The sequence below is a fragment of the Lissotriton vulgaris genome, chromosome 3_1 (genome assembly GCF_964263255.1).
Source record: "Lissotriton vulgaris chromosome 3_1, aLisVul1.2, whole genome shotgun sequence".
NCBI classification, from domain to species: Eukaryota; Metazoa; Chordata; class Amphibia; order Caudata; family Salamandridae; genus Lissotriton; species Lissotriton vulgaris.
The window spans coordinates 1850372790-1850383123 of record NC_141689.1 but is presented as its reverse complement, the minus strand read 5'-3'; positions in this window follow the sequence as shown (position 1 = coordinate 1850383123).

Here is a 10334-nt window from a genome sequence, read left to right as displayed (position 1 = left end):
CCGTGTGAAATCTGGCTCCCCCAACGACTGCTGTCCACCATCTGTCCTGTGGAGTATATGTCTCAATCTGCCAGACTGTATTCTAAACTTACTCAACAGATCTCTCAGCAGCGGCATCTTTCCTACCTCTTTCAAGGAGGCCATCTTATTACCCCTCCTCAAAAAACCCGGCGCCGACCCTGCGGAGCCGTCGAATTATCGCCCCATTTCCCTCCTTCCCTACTTCTCCAAACTCATGGAGGCCCATGTCACCCGGTGCCTGTCAAACTTCATTGAATCCTCCTGCTATCTTGAGCCTAATCAGGCTGGCTCTCGACCTGCCCACTCTACAGAGGCCGTCATCCTGGCAGTCCTTGACACACTCAGGAGCAACGCGGACGCGGGGCGACCCCAAGCCCTCGTCCTCCTGGACTTGTCGGCCGCATTTGACGCGGTGGATCACAACATCCTTCTCCACCGTGTCGAGCAGGCAGGCATCCAGGGCACTGCTCTTGAGTGGGTCAAGTCCTTCCTCACTGGGAGAACACAGGCGGTCCGCCTTGGCCCTTACACCGCCAAAAACCCCCCCACCTCTTGTGGAGTTCCCCAGGGCTCCTCTCTTTCCCCGCTTCTATTTAATTTATATCTCCGGCCACTGATTCAATCTCTTCTGAAATGGGAAATCATAGTCTATAATTACGCCGACGGCTTGCAACTCATCCTCTCACTTAACTCACCACATGCCATCAACACATTCCATGCAGTCATGATTCATATCCAACTCTGGATGAATCAGAATCAATTGAAGCTGAACCCAGGCAAAACTGAGCTCCTTCTCCCTGGACTCAGCTACGCCCACTGGGGCCCACAGTACTGGCCTCCGGAGCTCGGCTCTCCCCCTATCCCAGCAAAAACAGTAAAGAGTTTAGGCGTAATCATTGACGCCGAACTCTCCCTCAAAGCCCAAGTTCGAGCGGTAGTTTCATCCTGCATGTAACAACTTCGGAGGATCTGCAAAGTCCGTCACCTTCTCCCCCCCCGCGGCACTCACTCAAACTGTCATCTCACTTGTGCTCTCCCGCTTGGACTTTTCCAACTCCATTTACCATGGTCACCCACAATTTCTGTTACACCGCCTCCAAGTCGTCCAGAATCAAGCGGTCCGCTTGATCCACGGAACCCCCAGATGGCAATGCTCCATAGCCTCCATTGGCTTCCAATAGACCAAAGGGCTGCCTTCAAGGTGGCATATCTCACCTTTAAAGCCCTTCATTGCTCTGGCCCTGGGTTCCTTAAATCCCTCATCCACCCTCACTGTCCAACACGCAACCTCCGATCAGCTCACCGTGACTTGCTAGTCACTCCCAAAAACAAAACTAAGAAATTCGGCGGTCGCCGTTTCTCCTACCTAGCTCCTGTGTTCTGGAACCTCCTTCCTCTTTCTATCAAATCTTCTTCTTCCCTTCTTAATTTCAGAAAATTGCTAAAAACCCATCTTTTCCCCCCCTTAGCTAGGTTCTCGCTTCCTGCGCTTCCCCCTCACCCACTCTGTCTATCAGGAAGCTTCGGCGTCATGGCGCTTTACAAATGGCACCTAAGATAAGATAAAGCTGCTGTCAGCAGCAGCATGCGCGCAGATATGTTAGAGAAATACAATGTTGCAATGTACAGAGTGTTCAGGGGCATGGGCCCTGAGAAGGCACCTTATTGTATCACTTAATTACATGATCTGGTCCGCTGTTTGGGGTGTCACTTCCGGCATGTTCAAGTCTTCAGAGAACACGGTGGACGGGGACGAAGAACCACTCGTTCCCAGGTCACTGTGTGCCTGGGTCTCCAGGCGGGTAATATTGTTTGCTGCACCAAGCGTCGTCACTGCCTCAAGAACTTCCTGCCGTTCGATTCTCATCTTCCCTGGGCTGGGCACAACTGGGCCGGGCCCCGTGCCCCGGCAAGCCCCCCACCGCCTGCGTCGCCTTGATCTCCTCTCTTGCCAGCCACCTTCCTCCGGACCTGTGGGTCTCATTCCTTTCCATTGCCCCGTTTCCTCCAGCCATTCCCAAACATCCGATGGGGCATCAAAAAATCGGGCACCTTCATTCGAGACCACAACGAGGTGAGAGGGGAGCAACAAGGAGTAAGGCAACTCTAGTTCCCGCCATGTAGGTGCTCCTCCTTCTCTGAACTGCTGCGTGTAATCCGGGAAGAACATCACCTGACTGTTTCCCACCGTGAGGTCCCCCAGGTTCCTGGTTTCGCGAAGCACCATGTCGTGATCTCGGTAGTTAAGGAGTTTGAAGAGAAACGGCCGGGGCAAAGCCCCCGGCCGGGGCTTCTGTGCTGACACTCTGTACGCTCTTTCCACCGCAAAGTGTGGTGACAACATCCTCCGAGGCAGGAGTCCACGCAACCAGTTCTCGACGTACTGCTCCGGGTTTTTGCCCTCCTCATTCTCCGGAAGGCCTACCACCCGGACATTGTTGCGCCGGGAGCGCCCTTCCGCGTCCTCTGTGCGGTCTTCAAGCGCGTGGACCCCGTCAATCATGTCTTGGAGCGCTATAGTGTGGTTTTGCACCACAGGCTGGATTTCCTGGAGTGTCTGGTTCTGCACGGCAACCGACTCCGCCAGCTTACGATGGTCGGCATGGAGGAGAGTGAAATCTGATGTGACTTTATGAATCCGGGCTTCTAGCGACACTTCTGTTTGCTCCAGAGTGGTGCCGATCCGCTCCACCGCTACCAGCAGAGAGTCCATCTTGGCCGCGAGGACCGCCACCTGAGGCTCCATTTTGCCACTCTGATGCCCCAGGGGAGGGCCAAGACCATCAGCCTTCTGCTGCCTATTCTGCGATTTGTCCCGCAGCCGGCCCATCACCAGTTGTTGCGCCGGAGGCATCCCTGGGTAGGCGTTGAGGCAGGCGTGCGTAGTCAGCCACAGCCCTCCGTGTCCGGCCTCTTTCCAGCAGCAGAGGAGGGAGTCACTGCACCAGTCTAATGGCCGCGCCAGCAGCAGGGGGGGAAGCTCCTTCCGTGGGACGGTCACCGCCGCTATCAGGGGCCGTACCACGAATCGTTAGACGTCAACTCTGGGAATAGCTTAGATGGCAGCCCTTCTTCTCCTCATAGCACAGGGGTGCTTTGCTTTCTCCGCCAACTTAAGGCGCCACCCCTCTTGAGTCACCTCGTCGTCAAACGTTTTCTGACTTACCACTGGGGCCCGAGTCAACAGGTGCTTCAGTGCCGCAACAATAGGAGTCCAACACGTCCAGGACCTCTTTGGCCGCCTAGTGCCCCCTCTGCACGCGGCCCAGCCCTCGCACTGGGAGTATGCCACTCTTAGCTGCAGCGTTTTTCAAAATGGCGCTGTCTCCAATATGGCAGGCCTCACCCCAGCACCACCAAAGAATGTTCACACAACAGAGTCTCAATCTCTTGCATTAGCGGGCTGCCCCTTCAATCGCCTTGCTAGGTGCAGTGTGCCGCCTCTATCTCGTGCCAGCCCTGAGATCTCCCAGCAGTTCCTAGCTCGCAGGGGCGGCCACCGCCGTTCTTCCCCGCCACCAACTTGACTCCTCACCACAATCCCTGCCGTGCCATCTATGAACACCGGCAACACTCACAGGCCGTGCCACCACTGCATATGAGGCCAGAATCTGGACCCGGGCCGCCTCCCAGTTGGCCAGCGTAGGAGTAGCAGCCGAGCCCTGTGTCCTCGAGATCACCACCGCTGCCCACTGCAGTCTTCGTCCCAGGTCTCAGCCCCACACCGGCTGGGCTCCACCACAGTTGCTTCAGGTGTTAGGGGTGGCAACCGGGACACTTCCCCCCAGTGCTTCGTGCCTCCGCAGGCCCTCCTTCGTCCGCCCCCGATCCTCACCGTGGAGTATCAGCAGCAGTGCAGGTGGGGTGAGCCCACGGGTCTCAGCCGGCCCCAATCCTAATGCGGTGCAGGGCCCAGTACCTGGCGTGTCTCATGGGCCGCCGTGCCCTTTACCAGAACCGATCTGTTTTCCGGCTCAGGCCTGGGGTTCCCTCGCAGTAGTTGCAGCAGTCCGTCCAAGCTGCAGGCCTATGCCCCGTCAGCGGTGTTCCATTGCCGTTTTTCAGCCGCCTCCTGCTCCGGGGCGCATCCCGACTCACAGCTCCCAGCGACTGCCACAATCAGCCCAGGATCATGAGGCCTGCAGATCACTCAAGGGGTGCCGCCTGGTTAGGCTCACCGGGGCGCCAGAGTCTACGGCAACACCCAGCTCCTTCAGCAATGTTTCGGCCCTGCTGCAGGCCTCGCCAACGGCCGTCTGGGCCCAGGGCACTTTTCGCGCCTCGCTACGGCAGGACCGCTCTGCCACAGCTAGTTCAAGATCTCTGCTACCGCAGCTCCGATCTGGGAGCTACCAAGCCCCACGGGCTCCACGCCGCGCTCTCTCACCGTTCCCGCACAGCACGGATGCAGGAAGCACCTCAGAAGGATAAGCTGCAAGAAAAGTAGGGGTCTGAAGACTGAGCGCTAGCAGATTGTGTCCGCCATGATGGCTGGCTGGCCACGCCCCCCCGGGTGCTCTCTACTAATGATGCTAGCAGACTAAAATCTTGAAGAGTCAATGGGAAACTCTTAAGTGCAGTCTAATAATGTGCATTCCTTAATGCGGCCACCAGTAAATGGGGAATAACCCTGAACACGTTATATGAAAAAAGGGTTGTACGGGGATTTGCCTGACAACTACTAAAGCCCCCACCTCAAGTGGGATTGTGTTGTTGCTTCTTAATGTTGTATACCTTTGCACGTGTAGAGTTAAAAATAAAATACGTATTCTTTGTATAAAAGCAAGAATATGACTGGACAGAGATTTATTGTTCGTACTGTTTGCACTTGTTCTCAAAAGAATTTCCTTGTGACATCTACTCTCACCTGACAATTATGCACCTATTGTCTTGAGATGTAGGTATCTCAATCTCTAGGTCTTACATAGGCCATAGTATTCTCTGATCAGCTTGTAGGATTTCATCTGTCTGTCACAGACGAACTGCTCTTTTCTTCCTAAAAATTACATTTAAATTGCAAAATATGAGTTTTATTTAGTAGATGATAACACATAATTTAGATTTCATTGTATCTGATTCCTGGTTATCAGACAAGCTGAAAGACCTTGACATCCCTTAACACTTGTGCAAGCTTGTGTGAAGTGAACAGCAAGTCCACTCAGAAGTGATTGTTCACGTGTAAGGAATGGTTCTGGATACCATTTTTGGTGCAGGAGTGATAAATAGACCACAAATAAATAGATTGTACAGACTGGATTAAGACGGCAAAGTTTAAACAGCTGTTGTTGCTGTTTCAACGCCCTGGGATACCAGGATACCAGATATGTGACCATACTGGAGAGGAGTTAAGGAGGTAAGATAGATATATGGAGTATCGAGCACTTCTGTCAGAGACTTATAGCTGCAGATTCCTTACCTATGAATATTCCCAAGGCGTCAGACTGGATCCGGAAACTTTTGTTGAACAGTACCTCTGTGCACCTGTAGATGGTATTGTTCAGTTCCACATACTGTCTGCGTTGTCCGCACCAGAAGTTTTGTTTGCGTTGATGTCAATAGTTTTCTTAATGCTTCAGTCAGCCAGATCCAAAGAGAGCTACCCCCAGTCTTTTTCGACTGACCCTTTTTTTTCTTATTGTCGTTTTGGTGTGTTAGAATGTCTGCCAGGAAGGCTGGTTTCAAACTGTATAGCGCCAACATTTGGAGTGCCTCTGGTGTTGGGAGCATAACAATGAAACCAAGACCTGCGTCAGCTACCGCGCCATGCACACCAAGGCCATGAGGGATCAGACCCTCAAGGTCCTTGCTACTTCATGACGCATCGCCAAAGATATAGTCAAGAGTAAGGTCCCAAGATAGTTTACAGAAATGCTCCAGGTGCTCGTCGTCTAATTTATTGAGGAAATTGAGTAAGTCCCACAGGTGTAAGAAGAACAAGAATATCAACAAAGAAGAAATACAGAGTTCCCCGGGTCCAGTCAACTAGAAGACTGTTATTGGCTTCTCTCTAACAAAGTCAAAGAAAGAGGTGAAATAAGTGAGTGTTGTGAACCCTCTCTCGGAATTTATAGGGGTACCTCACACAGGTCGCCGGTTGGACTACATTTGTAATCCCACCCGGTGATCGTCCAGCGTCATCATTGGTACCCTGCCCCTGCGACAGACTGGCAGTGCAATGCCTGTCGGGCAACAAGAATTGCTGCTCTTTGGCGGGGATCTTCTATTCCTTAGCCAAAGGGTGTGTGGATGTAAGGGGCCTTACGCGAGGGGGTAAAGTGTATAAGTGCAAGAGTGAGCGTGGGTGAGATAAAAAAAGTCAGTAGAGTCCAAAATTGAGTTTTTTAATTGGTATGGCTCACTGCTTTATTAAAAAATTAATCAGGGGAATGGAGGCAAGACGCTCAAGGTAGTCAGCCTCATTCGACCCTAAGTGAGTGAATGGTCAACATGTTTCTTGCCACAGGGGGGCAATTCGTCAGGACCAAAAAGTGCTCATCTAATTGCAAAGAACCCCCAGTGATCAGGGGGCCCAGTATACGACCTGGTAGGTGGCGTATGGCAATCCTTGCTCAAAGCCCTTCCCAGAACTGCATGGGAGAAAGGGGAGAAAAGATGATATCAGAGAGAGAAGAACAAGAAGCCAAAGAGCTCTATGACCTCTCCTCATCTGTCAAAGACCTATGACGAGACGAGGGAACTTCGGCAATTGAGGACTAGCTCTGTAGTGGAGCCTGCGTTGTTTCCATGCCTCCCACAGTTTCCAGGAGCTGGAGGAACCCCTGCCCAGTTGCGAGAATTCTATGAGGTCATGCACTTCATATTTGGGCCGCCCATCCCTTCTGGTCACAGGAGGGGCTGCTACTGGTCTTCTGCTTGCAGGTCCGCACCAGCACCATTCAGACCCTTTGGATCCATTGATGGATCCAGAGCGGTGCCGTTGAGTCACCTCAACCTTTCAGAGCACCTGCTCCAATGCCGATGCCACATGTCGGTGCCATCCCTATCCGCGACTCTGACACAGACACAGATGGGCGTCGTCCAACGCCAGCTCTGGCGCTGACGGGAGAGGGAAGACCGTCCTGTTGGAGCCAGTCCCTTATTTAATTGAAAGGCCTGGACTTGGGAACGGTCTGAGGGCACTTATGGCTAAAGTGCCCTGTAGAAGATGTTAAGGACATCTGGCATGAGGATTTGACATATGTCTGTGGTTTGGATACCTTCCCAGACACTGACCTTGTCTCTTATCCCTACAGTGACTACGTAGATGGATGCCTCATTTGCTATGGTGGTGAGGAGGGTGGCTGAGGTCTTGCACCTTCAGTTACTGTTGATGGCAGAAGTACTTAATTGAAGAGTTACCCCATCCAAATGTTTATATTTGGATCAGTTCTCAATGTATTGATAAAGCACTACTGATAAACTGTTCAGTAAAAAAAAAAAGAAGCATGCAGATTGTCTTGGTAACTGTCGATGTAAGAACAGAAGGACATTTGATAAATTATGCACGAGCGGTGCTGTAACATCAAGTTATTTTTAAAACAGAATTTCATAATTTGAAATAGTATACTATCAACAATTTATGAGGAGATGTCTGTATTGCTGCTATGGATGTGAAAGAGAATGCAGGTTTTGCCAAAAACGTTTGATTTATATTGGGAATGAAAAAAAGTTAAATACATTGACATCGGGAGTGAAACTACTGAAAACAGTGACAAAATGTGTCCAGACAGAACTCTTAAACATTTTCTCATATTGAAAGGATGTCTTAAATAGCAAGAGATTGAACGGAAGAGACAATGGTTTGTTTCCTTTCCCCTCCATAATGTATACAACAGTAAAGATAAACAACGGACTTCAGTCAGCATGTTTTGATAGCAATGCTTAATTATCTGGCTATCTGGCTATCTGGTGATACAAAGTAAAAGCCACTGCTTATTTATATTTGCTCATTTAGAAGGCATTTTAGCACAATTTTCGCAATGAAGTCTGTTCAGAACAAAGGTGATCCCTTATCTACACATCTTTCACAAGTTCTCTTGGTTATTCTTTCTCTGGCCCAGCAGGGCTCTGCTTTGGGCACCATCAAAGGTTACCTCTCTACAGCATGATAAAGCTAAATGGAATGAATCTGCAGTGCGAGGATTACAAAATGTCAAAATAAAATGTAATAACCAGTTGCACAGTAGAACAACACATAAACATTGCCAAATATAACATAACATTTTAGGATAGATGTTAAGTCCAGGGTGTGATTTGTTTTATATTTGTTTTAATATGTGTAAAGTGTTAGCAACTATTTTTTAAACATCTTACCCTAACCTAATAGCATATTAAACAGGTGGATGTTTAATAATAATTTGTCTGGGAGACCCAAAGCATTACATATTAGCTATCAAGTTTTGAATTTCCTAGGGGACTCTCAACGTCTTTCATGATAAGACATTAAGCTGACAATAATACGTTTTCTTCAAATAATGCAGAAAGAGCCTAGCATGATCAAAGGATAGTCTCAGAGACAGAAGATCCCACTCAGTGTATTATAATAGGCAAGGGCTAAAAGGGAAGAACAAGTAAATACTGGATTAAAATACTTAATCCCAGAAAAGCTTCTCATAAAAACGTATAACGAAGAACTATACAGGGATGAATAGAGCATTTTGGAATGGCATATGTGTAAACACTGAAGTCCCGATTCACATATAGCCTTGCACTCATGGCGGGCCTTCTGTACTTGGGGTGGGACCTCCGTACTGCAGTTACCCATTGCGGGGCCCCTGCCACAACCATATGCCTCCTCCACGTGTCCGGTAGCCCTTTGTGAATCGGTCCCTAACAAATCAAGAACAAATGCAGAGCTGGAAACATGTTGCACCTAGGCATGCCTCAGCAGCGGCATGGGACAGCCATCATGCAGCAATGTCATGCTTGTCAACCAGGAGGGCCATAGCCTGGAATGATCATTTAGCTCTTGTGTCTCTAGAGCTCTCAAGCATACCAAGCAATGGCAACAAGGACGCGCAATAGTTCCCTGGTCATCCATAATTCGCAACCACAGAATAGGATCATACCATGCAAAAAAAAATCAAGCGATCCACATCACATGGAGAACAGAAGGAGCTAGGACGGAGGCACGCCCAATGCATTCTGTTTGGGGAAAGGTAAGCATAATAAAGATAATATGTTTGAACCAACACCAAATCGGCAGGGAATAGTGAGCTGGTCATCATGGCGTCCCACCAATCCTCATCATCAATGGTACCCAAACAACCCTCCCAACGGAGTCTGAGATGTTGTATCATACATGGGGAATTAATTATCAAGGTATGATACATTTTGGAAATTCCACAGCAGCCAAGGTTTCCCATAAGAAGTTTGGCTTCAAGGGGACTAGACTCAGGTAAGGCTTCTGCTCCTAGGACACAAGTATGGAGAGCATGTAAGATTTTAAGGTATTTGTAGAATTGGGTGTTTGCCAGAGCATATGTGGCCTAAAGGGGCCCGGCCCAGATGTCCCCCATTTGTGTGATGCCAATATGATCAAAGGTCCTAAAGCCTTGAAGCATTGCCATCTCCTTTAACCAGGTGCCATGCCAGAGAGGGGTCTGCTGTGTGAGTTTGCCAACCCACTGCACATGTCTAAGCGCAGCTCTCCAGGTTAAGAACACCACTCTAGTTACTTGAGGCATGGTGGTTTGGGATTGGAGAGCCATAGAGCAGAGTCTGTAGGCGCGAGGAACCTAACAGGGATAATTCTAGTCGATAAGCAGGGTCGTATCATCCCTCATTAAACCAATCATGAATGACAAGAAGGTGGGAAGCTAAATAATAAAGATAACAATTGGTCTTTCCCAGGCTACTGTCACAGGGACCTCATTGACAATGTGTGAAAGCAAGACGGGGTTAAGACCAATGCCACAAAAACCTTGTGGCCATCCCGTCTAGCACTTAAAACCACATCCGCAGCAAGTGGAGTTGTAAATTCTGGAAAATATATATGAACCGTGGGAGAAACATCATTTTGTAGGGAGCTATATGCCCGATAATCATCATTTTGTATAGCACTATTCGCCAAGAACATTTTGGAGAAGGGATTGCCATCTAATACGATCAGATTTAGCTTTTGGGTCTAGGAGTTGGAGATTGTGGGTCCAGGTGAGTTCTGAATATAAAGTAACCAGCTGCCTGAGTATTTGAAGCTGAGCCAACGAAGAGGATTATTCATCTGCCAATCAAAGCAGTCTCTAGATGAGGCCAGAGGAACCAATATGGATTTAGAGGGGTTTATCTTAAGACCTGAGGCTGCCTCGGAGCAT